The sequence below is a fragment of the Sorex fumeus genome, unplaced genomic scaffold (assembly GCF_029834395.1).
Source record: "Sorex fumeus unplaced genomic scaffold, SorFum_2.1 ptg000122l, whole genome shotgun sequence".
Classification (NCBI taxonomy): domain Eukaryota; kingdom Metazoa; phylum Chordata; class Mammalia; order Eulipotyphla; family Soricidae; genus Sorex; species Sorex fumeus.
Window position 1 is genome coordinate 25,356,350 of NW_026606179.1, and position 14,718 is coordinate 25,371,067.

Below are 14,718 nucleotides of genomic sequence, written 5' to 3' on the forward strand. Positions count from 1 at the left end.
TTCCCCATCTTCTTCTGTTGTCTGCAGGTTTCTGCATCTCATCTTGGAGCTCACTGATTCTGTCCTCAACTGCTGTTACTCAGCTGCTGAGGACTTCCAGTGAGTTGTTTTTATTTCATCTATCTGCTTACCAGTTATCTCACTTTTTCTCTCATGTCCTTTTTTATTGCTATCATTCCATTGTTTATTTGAGTTCATTAAATGCCTTATTGGAGAAGTTATATGGCTGATTATTACTGATTGAGTCTTCAAAGCTACCTGCCATTTTAGCTCACTAAACATGGTGAGGTTCGATGTTGCTTTCGCTTTTGCACCTGTTTGTAGGACCTTGGATTTATTGCCAGATTCCAACTATGCTCAGTGTTTGTTAGAAAAGTGGAGAGGTCTCACGCATCTGTGTTAGCTACTATGCACTTCTGGGAGGCCCAGATAGTGCTCCTCTCACCCTAGGAAGCTCGTTGACTTGCTTTCTCTCTTAGGCTCCAAGCTTCCTTGCTCAGGAGCTTGAATCATTTTCTGCAGTCACCTGGGGGGTTGGGGAAGTAGTGTGGCAGTGCAGCAGACTGGCATCAATGCCCCACAAATCCTTGGGCTCAAGACTTTAACTGGGGACCTGTTCTCCCTCCCAGGTTCCAGGCTGCCTTGGCTGGGAACCTTATCTGCTTCCCCATAAATGGTATTTTTTTTAAAAATTAAATTTTACTTTATTAAAACACTGTGATTATATCAGAATTATTCATATTGTTTCAGATTCAAACTAAAAAGTTTCTGTATGGCTAAAACTAAAAGGCAGCTAACTGGGTGGGAAAAAATATTTGCATTCAGCATATCAATTAAAAGTTTGATATCAAGGATATATAAGGTACTCGTAAAGATCAACCAAAAAAACCTAAAATATCCATAAAAATATTGGGTAGAAATGGATAGATACTTCTCTGAGGAAAACCAAGGAATGGCCAGGAGGCATGTGAAAAAAATGTTCACCATCACTTGTTATCGGAGAAATCAAGATCAAAACAACAATGAGCTATCATCTTACACAAGTGAGAATAGCTCATATCAAAAATCCTGGGAGCAATTTTTGTTGGTGGGGTTATGGTGAAAAGGAACTCCTATCTACTGCTCGTGGGAGTGCTGTCTGGTTGAATCCCTATGAAAAACAGTATGGAGGGTTCTCAATAAACTCAGAATTGATTTGTCATATGACCCATCAAAAACACTTTTGGGTATCTATCCCCAGGACAGAAAAATTTCATTCAAAGAGATGTATGCACACCATTATTCATTGCAGCACTCTGTATAATAGTTAGGATTTGGAATCAACCTAGATGTTCAGTGATGGATAAGTGGATCGGGAAGGTGTGGTATTTATACACAATGGAATACAGCTGTAAGGAATGATAGAATCATGTAATTTGCAGCAGCATGGATGGAATTGAAGATATCATATTATATGAAGTAAGCCATAAATGATATTTTTAAACACTAGAGTGTGTGATTAATTGCTCATCATTAATATCTACCAATACAGTTTAGATGGCCTTGACTGACTAAACTTATTAATTTTATCAACTTGCTAAATTGATTGATCATTAGACTTTCTATACATCATAGTTTTATTAATAGTTTATTAGTTTATTATTTTGGATACATTATAATAGTTTATTATTTTTGGTAGTTCCATATGGTGTCCTCTATAGGTTATCTAGGTTGTCATGTTGTCTTTGAATGAAGACAGTTGGCATCTTCCTTTTCTATCTGGTTGTCCGCTGGCCTTGAAGCTCTGTGCATGAGATGCCCTCTGGGGGCATACATTTTTAAAAAAATTTTTATTAGTGAAACACCATGAGGTACAGTTATAGACAAATTTCTGTGCTTGGGTTTCAGTTATACAATGATCGAATACCCATCCCTCCACCAGTGCCCATTCTCCACCACCACTGATCCCAGTATCCCTCCCACCCCCACTCCCCCATCCCACCCTGCCTCTGTGGCAGGGCATTCCCTTTTGTTCTCTCTCTCCTTTTGGGTGCTGTGGTTTGCAAAAGAAGCATTGAGTGGCAATCATGTTCGGTCTATAGTCTACTTTCAGCATGCATCTCCCATCCTGGGAGGATCCTCCCAACAGAGGGGGCATACATTTTATGCTGAGCTCAGCAGGGCTTCCAGAGACAAGAAGCACAGTGGCTTTCTTCACGTATCTCCTAGACAAGGTTCAATAACCTGAATATGACACTGATATAAGCAGTTATGAATGAGAATTTCACATAATAAGTTGCTGAATTTCATCATTTCATCATAATGTGCAGGAAACATTCATTTAGATGACTCTTGTTTGAACCAGTTTAATTCTCTCTCTTTCTCTCTCTCTCTCACACACACAAATTCACATCTCAGAATTTAGTAAAAACAACATGTATGTAAAAGCCTTGCATTGGCCCACAGACATGTCAGTCACCACTGCATGATCTGAGAAACACACTCTTCATGTAACTCCCTTTGTGTGGCACAGGAAGCACTGCTGAGTTGTGGACCAAGGAGGCATTTTAGTTCTTCGAGGCAGTTATCTGAACATATTGGAGATCACTTGCTAGATACCAGTCTTTTAGATTTGCTGTGGTTTCTCAGAATATGATACATCTTTCCTGCTTTTGTGGAGCCTAACCCCTGTGGAGCAGAGGTGTAATCATATCTCTGTTCCGGGATGATGCATGTCCATATCCATATTCATATATGTACCTCAAAGTTGGTGACTCCAGGCTAAGCCTTCTCCATCGATGTCTGAGAATCCTTCAGCCCCACACCCTGACCACATGGGATTTGCTAGTGAAGCATGGCTTTGGGAAGCTCTCTCTTGAGCTCCTGGATCAAATAGTATTTGAAGCAAAGTAGCCCCTGGATTTTTTTCAGTTAGGTGTGTTAGCAGTCCCTTTTTCATGTTCAGTCAGATTTTGCACTGGGTTTTTGCAATTTACAATTACCAAGTGTCTGATTCACATACCACCAGCAAACCCGGCCCAGTTCTGGTGTTTATGACTACCTGGCACAGAAGAAAGAGACTTTTTTAGTGGGGTTGGAAAGGATTTCTCCCATGGCAGGGGTAGATGAGAGATGGGGGGCCTGGGTAACTTTGCCCCCAGCCTCTATCCCTACGAAGAACCTGGGACCGTGTGACTCTGCACACCACTTGTCCCAGACTGAACTAAATCATCAGAAGACGGTGTAACTCAAGGGAGAGTTCCCAATAGGCCTGGATGGCCCCACTCAAGACAGTGGCCATTGTATAGCCTAAGCCATTGTGGGGTTCTCTCCATGTGTCAGAGTTCCCCAGGACTCTCACCTGGAGCAAGCAGTTCCCGTGGAGTGAGGAGGAGGAGACCAAGGGCAGGCAGGCAAGTCTGATTCACTCCAGCAAGTGTGCTCAGACTCCCAGTGTGTGAAGGTTGGGAGTGATGACAGTGAATCCGGAAACTGCCTGTTTCCTGGAGACCCAGGAGAGCAGGGCCACTGCTATGCAGCCTGCTGACTCCTGAAGGGACTCAGGCTGGTGCTCTCAGGAAATGAATCTTCACTTCTCTCACAGGACAGAGCTGTGATCTGAGGAACAGCTCACAGGCAACCCTGTGAGTTAAGCTGGCAGTGTTCATGTTCTTGCATGGCAGAAGCAGAAACTGGCGTTCTGAGAGAGGATGCAAGGAATCCAGTTTCCAGCCCAGAGTCCCCTCTGGATCCAGAAGAACTCCACTCCCAATTCAGAAGGCCCCGAGACTGGGAAGGGCAGCCTGAATAGGGCCAGAGCAAGAGTTGGGCATCTTTGGGGCCAGTTGCTGTGGAGAAACCAATGAAGGGGAGTCTATTAGCTGCTGGGAGAACATTTTAGTGGCTGTAAAATGTTGGCAGGTGCCAGAGCCGAGGATGTAGCAGGGTCTCAAGTGTTGGAAGAAAGAGGCTTTGGAGTAGACCCTAAGGCCTGAAGACCCAGGTTTGCGCCACACTGATCATTAGAGCTCCCTCCCACAGTCACGCTAGTCCAGTATCCAATTGAGGAGTTGGGGGTGGGGGGAGGATCCTCCATCACCTGAGAATGGCCTTGCTCTGAGTCACAAGGCCAGGCTGTCTGAAAAGCTGGGATCTTTCCCGTGCATCCACGGACCAGATCTCTGTGGCCAGAGGGGGTCAAGGCGACCCAGTGCCTGGAGATTTTTCAGTTCTTGGAAGAAGCTATTGTGAGCCAGCGGGAGGGGCTGACAGTGTCGGCGAGGAATGAAATTTCGGCGGCTGTGCGATGCTATAAATATTTGGTTTGAAACAGCAGAGACATTCGAGATAAAAGTTAAATAGAAATAAAAGCAGTCAGATGTTTATTATATGCTGCCATAAAATTCAAGAGCAGCCTAAAAAGGCAGATCAGGATTTGTTTCACGAGTAAGAGGGGGGAACGAAGTTGGCACAGGTTTGACAGCAGGAAAGGGCTTTTCTTGAACCTGTAGCAACAATGGAAGCCCAGAGGAGAACGAGTGGACCTGCAGTCTTGGAGGAGGCTGTGGTCAGGTGCCTGAAGAACCCCAGTCCCATGACTTTGCAGAGCCCTCAAAGCCACCCCCCACCACCCAGGGCTGTGCTCCTGATTGAAGGGAAAGTGAGAGGATGGGTGTGATGGTCAGGGTCACTGGGAGCACACGCACTTGTTTCTGTGCTCAATAGACAGGGAAGAAGGGTGTGAAGCTGACGTTAGAAGGGCCACAGCACTTTATTTAAATTCTATCCTTTACTCATGGATAGAATTACTCGTGGAATTGATACAACTGAAATAGAGGTTTGGAACCACAGTTTGGCACAGTTGAGGGGACCACAGAGAGCCAGAGTGGGGCAAGGGGCAACCTTTCTGCAATGGGCTGAACAGTGAAGCATTTTCATTTTTCTGGGCAATTTTATTGTGTCATGAAGAAATCCTAGAAGACCCATCAGTGAATACCCTGGGGGGGGGGTAAATAAAGTTTTATTGACATCAACAGGAAGAGGGCCATATTAGACCATATTAGCTTGTGGATTGGAGTTTGGCAAACCCGGTGTTCATAGATTGGGAAGCATAGAGAGAGGAAGTGAAAGATTTTCCATATTACCCACAAGCTGGTGATGAAGCTGGGACCAGCACCCAGGACTCTCAGGCACTCACCCGGGCTGGCTGCCACTGCAGCCATGCACGAGGAGCCTCTGGGCCACTCACCTGATCTAATAGAAGTTAGCCTTGACTTACTACTAGTACTAATGTATGGGATGGAATAGACACGTGCTAAAGAACTGGGCTTGAGTTACCCCCAAACTAAAGTTGGAGATCTATTGCTTCTGACCTGTTGTTTATAAGAGAATTATAGCAAATTAAAGGATTGCCCCCCTCCCCCATGATTTATCCATTTCCCCAAATTCTATGGATCTGATCTTATTTGGGATTTTATAGATGTAATTAAATTCAGGGTCTCAAAATGAGATTATCCAGAATCCAACAGCAGGTGTCCTTATAAAGGATAGAGGAGGAGAAAGCTCAAAGGCCAGGGGAAGTCAGAGGTCAAGCTTGGAATTAAGCAGCAGAAACAGGAGTGTACCATGACACCCTAGTGCAAGTAAGGGCGGGAAGGAGCCTCTGGAGGGACTCAGACTTTTCCTGATGGTAACTTCTGGCCTCCAGCCTGAGAGAACACATTTATGCTGTCTAAACCTCCATATTGCGCTGGAGTGATAGCACAGCCAGTAGAGCATTTGCCTTGCATGTGGCGGACCTGTTAGACCCGAGTTTGATTCCTCTGCCCTTCTTGGAGAGCCCGGCAAGCTACCAAGAGGATCTCGCCCGCAGGGCAAATCTTGGCAAGCTACCCGTGACGTATTCAATATGCCAAACACAGTACCAAGTTTCACAATGTTACTGGGCCTGCTCGAGCAAATCGATGAACAATGGGAGTGACAGTAACAGTGACAGCGAAACCCCCCTGTTAATTGGTGCAGGGGATACTGTTCATTGGTGTAGTGTAATTGGTTTACTGTAGAGTCTAGGCCTCTAACTCTGCAACTTGATCTTAAAACCTAAGTTTGGCAAAGAAAGGGCAACACCACAGAGAAGGGAGGCAAACATTGTGTGTACGACCAAGGCCTTTCAGAAAGTCAAGCAAGGTCTAGGTTGCCGAAGAGGCAGGGAATGGTGATGGAGAGAGTTGGCAGGGGACTCTCCTGTGGTAGAAGTACAGGATCTGCCAATGAGACCTCACAGGAAGAGCCTGAAGTCCACCTGCCTATCTCTAAGCCTGCTTTCTGTGGCAGAGACAGTCTTATGCATTGAGTCCAGAAACTGGACTGACATCCTTGGGTTTATGAAAAGATAGGAAAGAAATAAGTGTCTTGTGTATTCTACCACAGGAGTATTGAGTCTATTCGGAGAAATGGCAAGATAGTCAGCGCCAATGAAGTTCAACTATTGATTAAGCAGTGACAGAACAAGTGCACCCCCGGCCCTCGAGAAAAACTGTGAGAGATGGCATCACATCCTACCCTAAATTTTTTAAGAAGCAATTCATTTATTTTCATTTTTTTTGTAAAGTTGTAGCACATCAGGTAGGGCATTTGCCTTGCACACAGCCAACATGGCCGACCCGAGTTCGATTCCTCCGCCCCTCTTGGAGAGCCCGGCAAGCTACCGAGAGTACCTCGCCCGCATGGCAGAGCCTGGCAAGCTACCCGTGATGTATTCGATATGCCAAACACAGTAACAACAAAGTCTCACGATGGAGACGTTACTGGGCCCACTTGAACAAATTGATGAACAATGGGAGGACAGTGACCGTGATAGTGACTCAATATTCCAACACCTATCTCACCACCATTATACCTTACAACCCCCATTATTTGAGTTTTCCCAAACACCATCCAAGTCTGCCAGAATAGCAGACCCTAAATAATTTATTTTGTATTATTTGCTCTGAATAATTCACTAACAATGATCCAAAAAGTTTCCTTAGAAGTTGTGTGGTAGAAGAAGGTATGTGAAGATTGTTGTATCTCACCCTGGACCCATTAACCCTTATATAAGTGATTAATAACATGTTACAGGTTGAGCCTTGTTGCTATTTTTTTAATTGATATTAGTTTTCTTCTACTATCTTTGCATCCCATCAAATGTAATGTGCTACTCCTGGAACATTAGTGGTGTAGAGTATGGATTGTAGCTCCAGAAATTCTAAAATTTTATATAGGGTAATACAGTCAGAGTTAACTTTTTAACTGGATGGTGACTTTGGGGTCTGGAGGCATCTCTGTGGCTTGTTGATCTCTTCTGAATTTTATTTGTGAGTCACTGGATCCTGGCTGGTTAATGAGTTTATATGGTGCCATAGGCCATTCATGGGTGTTACTGTCGGGCTCCCAGAAGAACAGGAAGATGGGGACCTACCCTAAGTTTTGGCTGGCCATTCCCCTGCCAACAAGAACCCAATTTCCGCAGTCCTGTGTTGAACATCTGTTTGAGGTGCATACTTAAAACCAGATCAGCCGTGTGCAAGGCAAATGCCCTACCTGCTGTGCTATCGCTCCAGCCACTAACTAGAATCAAAAGCAGAACCAAAACCTGGGCCTGGAGGCCATTTCTCTTTCTACTGCTCTATGATGCTGAGCACATTGCTGCCACATAAGTGCCTCATAAACACTTGCCAAATGTGTAACCATCCACTGTCATTCACATTCACCTCCACAAACATGCAGGAGGGGATAGTGGGCCCACAGGACACTGCACCCAGGGACCGGGCACTGTCTTCCATGGAGAGATATGCTGGAAGAACAATTCAGCCAGAGAAGGAAACCTTGAAACAAAGGCCTGGAGCTGGATCTCTTAAAGATCCACTGGGGCCCAATATTCCCAACTGGTCAACTCTATAGGAGGGTATGAAACTCAACCCAAGTGTAGGTAAGATAGAGAAGAGATCAGATGACAGTAATAGCTGGGAATGATCACGCTGGACAAGATCTGAGGATTAAAAGTAGGTAAAGGGATACTCATTTTTTTCTTTTTTGGGTCACACCCAGTGATGCTCAGGGGTTACTCCTGGCTCTGCACTCAGGAATTATTCCTGGCCGTGCTTGGGGAACCATATGGGATGCTGGGAATCGAACCTGGGTCGGTCGAGTGCAAGGCAAACACCCTACCCGCTGTGCTATCGCTCCAGCCCTGGTAAAGGGATATTCTTGATAAACTTTCAGTATCAATATTGCAAACCACAATGTCCAAAAGAGAGAGAGACAGAGAGACAAAGACAGAGATTTGAGACACAATTACGTTTCTATCATCCCCAAAGCACAGTCAAAGATTGGACACTCAGAGCTCTGACAGACATTTTCTTCAATACATGTTGATGCAGAACTGTATTCAGTTCTCTTCTGGTGCTCCATGATAGACAGAGACAAGAATGACCCATCTCCTGTTTCCAGAGAGAGGATTTAGAACTGTGAAGTTTCAACTAAAGCTAGAAATGAGATGAAACTAGTGCTGCAGGAATGTTCAGGAAGGGAGAAGCCTGGCTCAGAGAACATCTTTGGGACCTAGGAAGGGGCCACCTATATCTTGACAACAAGGAACAGGGCAGAGAAGGTGCAAGGCCTAGAAAGGGAAGTATTTGGTAGATTCCTCAGGGGAGCAGATGAGACCACGATTGTGACAGGAGGCTGATGGACAAAGATACAGATGTACACAGGAGGAGAGGACCGAACTGCAGTGTGAACAGATCATCCTGGCTGCTGGGGTGGGGGTCATGGAGAATCCACAAATTACTAGTTGCCAGACACTGGAGGCTTAGGTGAGGTCGTGGCCATGTCTGGGGGACCATAAATCAGGCTGTATTCCTATTATTTTTTTTATCTTTCTGGGTATTTTTTAAAACTTTTTAATTGAATCACTGTGAGATAGACCATTACAGACTTGTTCATGATTGGATTTCAGTCACACAGTATTCCAACACCTATCACACCACCAGCACCAGTGTCCCCAGGTTCCCTCCTATCACACCCCCCCACCTCCCCTGAGCCTGCTTCTATGGCAGGCATTATCTCTCTCTCCCTCTTTCTTTCTCTCTGTCTCTGTCTCTCTCTCTATCTCTCTCTCTTTTTGGACATTGTGGTTTGCAATATTGATACTGAAAGTTTATCAAGAATATCCCTTTACCAGGGTTGGAGCGCTAGCACAGCAGTAGGGTGTTTGCCTTGCACTCGACTGACCCAGGTTCGTTTCCCAGCATCCCATATGATCCCCCGAGCACGGCCAAGAGTAACTCCTGAGTGCAGAGCCAGGAGTAACCCCTGAGCATCACTGGGTGTGACCGAAAAAGGAAAAACAAATGAGTATCCCTTTACCTACTTTTAATCCTCAGATCTTGTCCAGCGTGATCATTCCTAGCTATTACTGTCATACTGATCTCTTCTCTATCTTACCTACACTTGGGTTGAGTTTCATACCCTCCTATAGAGTTGACCAGTTGGGAATATTGGGCCCCAGGGGATCTTTAAGAGATCCTGCTCCAGGCCTTTGTTTCAAGGTTTGTTTCTCTGGCTGAATTGTTCTTCCAGCATATCTCTCCATGGAAGACAGTGCCCGGTCCCTGGGTGCAGTGTCCTGTGGGCCCACTATCCCCTCCTGCATGTTTGTGGAGGTGAATGTGAATAACAGTGGATGGTTACACATTTGGCAAGTGTTTATGAGGCACTTATGTGGCAGCAATGTGCTCAGCATCATAGAGCAGTAGAAAGAGAAATGGCCTCCAGGCCCAGGTTTTGGTTCTGCTTTTGATTCTAGTTAGTTGCTGGAGTGATAGCACAGCGGGTAGGGCGTTTGCCTTGCACACGGCTGACCCAGGTTCGATTCCTCCGTCCATCTTGGAGGGCCCGGCAAGCTACCAAGAGTATCATGCCCGCATGGCAGAGCCTGGGAAGCTCCCCGTGGTGTATTCGATATGCCAAAAACAGTAACAAGTCTCACAATGGAGATGTTACTGGTGCCCGCTTGAGCAAATGGATGACCAACAGGAGGACAGTGCTACAGTGCAGTGGTGGACATTTGGGCCCAATATTTAAACTTCTTTCTCTGTCTTCTTTCTTTTTTTTCACCTGCCCCAGTGTCTTCAGGTTCCCAATGGGCACAGAAATAACCAATCTGCAGGATCACTGTAACAGTCCACGAAGAAACTGTGTAGGATGGCATCAGAAAGAAGTCTCTTTGCTGCATGTGGAGCAGACCTGGGTCTGACCTCTGGTTTATTGCTTTACTGGCTGACAGTCAGCAAGGAGAGGCCAGTGGTTCTCTACAGCTAGACACAGAGGCAAAGGGACTTGTCCTAGGTCTCTGGACACTGATGGCAGAGCTGGGATATGGAGGTGGTATCTGGTCCTGGACCTATGTCAGCCGCTGCTCTCAGTTGAGATCCTCACATCCGGTGGAGTGAAGGTTTGGCTACACCCGCGGTGCGGGTAAGGACAGAACCAGTGAGAGGGTTAGCTCTCTCAAGACACGTCTCCTCTTAATTAGGGAAAGGAGTGGGGACAAATGGAAGAAGAAGTTCCGTGGGAATGCAGAGGAGAGAGGGACAGCAGGGGCTGGAAACCCCAACTTCCAACGAGGAGCTATGGGGGCTGCAGAGCCTGGCTGAATGACAAGTGGCCTGGACTGGCTTCTCTCTTGCTGCCGTCCGCCCAGAGGCCCTTTGGAGAGGGGGCTCTGCAGTGGCAAGACACTGAAGAATCACAAAGCTGTCACCAAGAAATGTCTGTGGGTCTGGGGTCAGGAGAGGGAAGGAGGCCCAGTCTGGATGGGTGAGTGACAGGAGACATGGCTGGGGCCCAGACAGGCGTCAGGGGGCTGGGGGCTGTGGCGGTGGGGGGAGGGAGGGGCGCCCACTCGGGATAGGGGATGGAGGGTTGTGGAGGGAGGGGGGTGAGCCAAGGGGAGCTGGGGGCTGGGTTCTGCTGGAGGCTGGCTGGAGAGGACGGTCACTGTCAGGGCAGCCTCATGCATCTCCCACCTCGGTCCCCTGACAGGGCCTCAGAGATGGACACGGCACGGCTGTCCTGCTGCGCTCCTTCGCGAGCTGGTCAGCTGTCACCCCTCCCAGAGTGCCGGAGACATGGACTGCGCCCGATTCTCATTTCCTCTGCCATCTAGCGCGTGGAGAAATGCAGGGACCCGTGTCGGATAATTAGGAACAGACTCAGCCCCAGTATGTCATCAGCAGAGCTCTTCCTGGGTTCTTCCTGGGTGCCGGCTCACCCCCAACTGAGAGGAAGAAGGTTTCGCGTTCCTCAAAAGATGCTTTCTTCCATGGAGCAAACAGACATTACACAAGCCTGACATTTAAGGAGAAAACACCTTCTTTTTCTTCCGATAGATTAATTAATTCAGATAAGGTGTTCTGATTCGAGTCTGTAACAGATTGCTCACCAGTCAGACGCTGGGGGGAAGCGTGTGATTGGGAAGAAACCAGAGGCTCTGCCGAGGTGGGGAAGGGGTCTCTCGTTGGAGCCAGGAATGCTCGTTCCATGAGGTTGAAGATGAGTGCTCCCAGGCTCTGCACTCTGCACACTAACCCCAGCTCACCTGAGCATGTGAGGGCCACCTCTGTTCTCTGAGCTGCCTTTCCATCCTGTCATTCAGGTCCCTAGAGACCTCTGTGGGTGTCACCACTCACCTTGGAGCTAGCTCCACTGCATCTCTCGGGGCTCCAGGGCCAGAGTCTACTGGGAGGGGATGCCCCTGGGTTCACAGGAGTGCAAGAAAGCAGGCCAAGGGCAGGTGAGGCTCCAGAGATAGCGAGTGTGGCCTCTTGTCTTTTAATTTAATTCCAGTTGGTTCGGAGACAAGTTTGCTTAATGATCCCCAGAGAGCCAGTATTTTTCTTTCTTCAGAGGTCACTTGATCACTTGATCACTTGACATCCTGTTACTCATCGATTTGCTCGAGCGGTCACCAGTAACGTCTCCATTGGTCCCTGTCGCGTGCTAGTGTAGCCCAGTGGCGTCTGCTCGCTCCAGGAACACGAAGAGCCTCAAACCAATCGTTCAGGGTCTTGACAAAGAAGTCTGACTATCTCGCAGGTGGGCGGCCACGCGTCCTTTTGACATATTGTGGAATCCAGTAGGTAACGGCTCTAGTCCAGCGGTCATCTCCAAATCACATTATGTGTCCAGCCCATCTGATTTTCGATGCCTTGGCAAAACGAGACAGCGTCCCTGATTCTTGATCGTCGATGGAGGTCAGAACTTCGGATTCCTTCTCTCACTTCAGTGAAGCGTGATACTCCAAGCATAGCTCTTTCGATTCCTCTTTGGGTGACCCAAATAGTGTTCTCATCCTGTTTTCATAGGACCCAGGTCTCTGATGCATATGTTAATGCAGGAAGAACAGTGGAGTCGAAGAGATGTGCCCGGAACCTGAGGTTCTTCATCCTCTTCAGAGGTACTAGCTAAAATTTTAGTGATGTCACTGACTTTTTGGAAAACAGTATTCCTGAATCACCTTTTATAGAAAAATGAATATATTCTAATAATCAACTACTATAGCTCTAAATTTCAATTCACAAGATGTGTCAAATTCTGAAATGGAATTTAATACAATTTCCCATCTATTATCTGTAGTGAGTTATAGCTGACTCTACCCACCATATTCTCCTCCAGAAATGACAAGAACCCCCGACCCTCTGTGCACCTTTGCACTGACCACAGAGGTAGCCATTGTAGGCACACAGGATTGTGCATCCTGTGTGCCTACAATGAGTCAGCTATAACTCACTACAGATAATAGATGGGAAATTGTATTAAATTCCATTTCAGAATTTGACACATCTTGTGAATTGAAATTTAGAGCTATAGTAGTTGATTATTAGAATATATTCATTTTTCTATAAAAGGTGATTCAGGAATACTGTTTTCCAAAAAGTCAACCCCCTGGCCACTGATGATTGGCTGGTGAGGGGCAAGTGTTCCAGCTGGACCATTCATGTGCTTCTCTGAGAATCTTAGGCATGAAACAGAGAGAAAGAGAACAGCATTTTCTGTACGTTGTTGAGCTGTACATTTTGAAGCCTAGAGACAACCAGCAATTTTATTTTGTTTGAGCCACAAAGAAAAGTTAAGTGGCAAAAACCCAGCAGAGGACTGGAAAGGCTTCCCCAGAGATGAGCAGAGATGAGAGACAGACGTGGGGTTTGCCTCCCTTATCCCATGATTCTTGCTCTTCAACTGGGTTCTGAAAAAAATGGTTGCCTGAGATACTCCAATATTTTATTCCACCACCATCTCCTTTCCTATCCCCACATGAGGTAGATTCTTGCCATTTGCGGCCCAAATAGCTATGACCCTCATAGACCTTAATAGCATGATCGCCTTGTGTTAAGCTTGGGTTTGCTCCTCTCCTCACCTTCCTGACATCTGAGGAATATCAGAACCAGAGGAAAGAATGATGGAGTCGCCAGACAATACAAGACCCACAGTCTCACTTCTAAATAATGAAACTTACAACGAACTCCTGCTCCCTGGGTCCCAGGAAGGAGTTATTTGGGGCAGGGAGGGAAAGAGGAATCCTTTAAATAGGGATCCTGTAGCAGGGGTGAGGCTGAACCCGTTTCTGCTGACAGCTTTGAGATGACACAGTTTTTCCTCCACCTGAAACTTCTGGATGGGAAGGTATGTGAATGTTGTGTGTGTGTGTGTGTGTGTGTGTGTGTGTGTGTGTGTGTGTGCACGCACTGTCCTATAGCTACAGAGACGACAACACTGCACACACCCTGTGAGAAGATGTCTCCACCTGAAACCTCTGGATGGGAAGGTATGTGAATGGTGGGTGTGTGTGTGTGTGTGTGTGTGTGTGTGTGTGTGTGTGTGTGTGCTTGCGCGTGTGTGGACTGTCCTATAGCTACAGAGATAACGACACTGCACACACCCTGTGAGAAGATGTCTCTCAGCCACACTCCACACTGGCAGCCCATCTCAGCTCAGAGCAACACAGGAGCAAGAAACGAGCTTGGAACAATTGCCAAATGTGGACTGCTCAGCAATCCCCCTGTGGTTGAGCACCCCACCCCAGCCCCTGTGAACCTCACCCTCAGGATTTGTTTCTCCTCTCTAGATGCCCGACCAGCAGCAAACAAACACCTCATTTGAAGTCTCCCCTGGATGCCCTTCTTCGGCAGCTGTCCCACAATCCTCCGGGGGGAGAGGGGACTGGCAGGCCGAGTTGACTAGCCCCTGCCGGACAACTGTCAGGCTGGCTGAAGGATATTAGAGGGAAACTGATCGTGTGTCAGCGCTCTTCAGCGCCCACTCACATCAGGGAAGCGATACAGCTGTCACTGTGGCTGATGGGCCACAGCCACCAGCTCAGCTGTCCAATTAGATGCAAGGGCCCGACCCCAGGTGTGCAGGAGGCAGTGGGTAGGTGAGGGATGGCAGGTACAGTGGCTGCTCTGCAGCCATTGGAGGGTCCCAACTGCAGCTGAGCCTGGCCACAGGCCCTGAACAGACCAGAGGCACCTTTTCACCTTCCACCACAGCTACACAGGCATGACGCCTCCTCGCTTGGCTAAGTCTCACCCATCTGCTTCTCTGTCCCCTCACTCCCCTTGCCATTTGCCCGTCCTTCTTCCTCCGTGTTCCTCTCTCTCCCTTCTTCTTGGGGTGAATGTGAGGAGATTGTCAGAA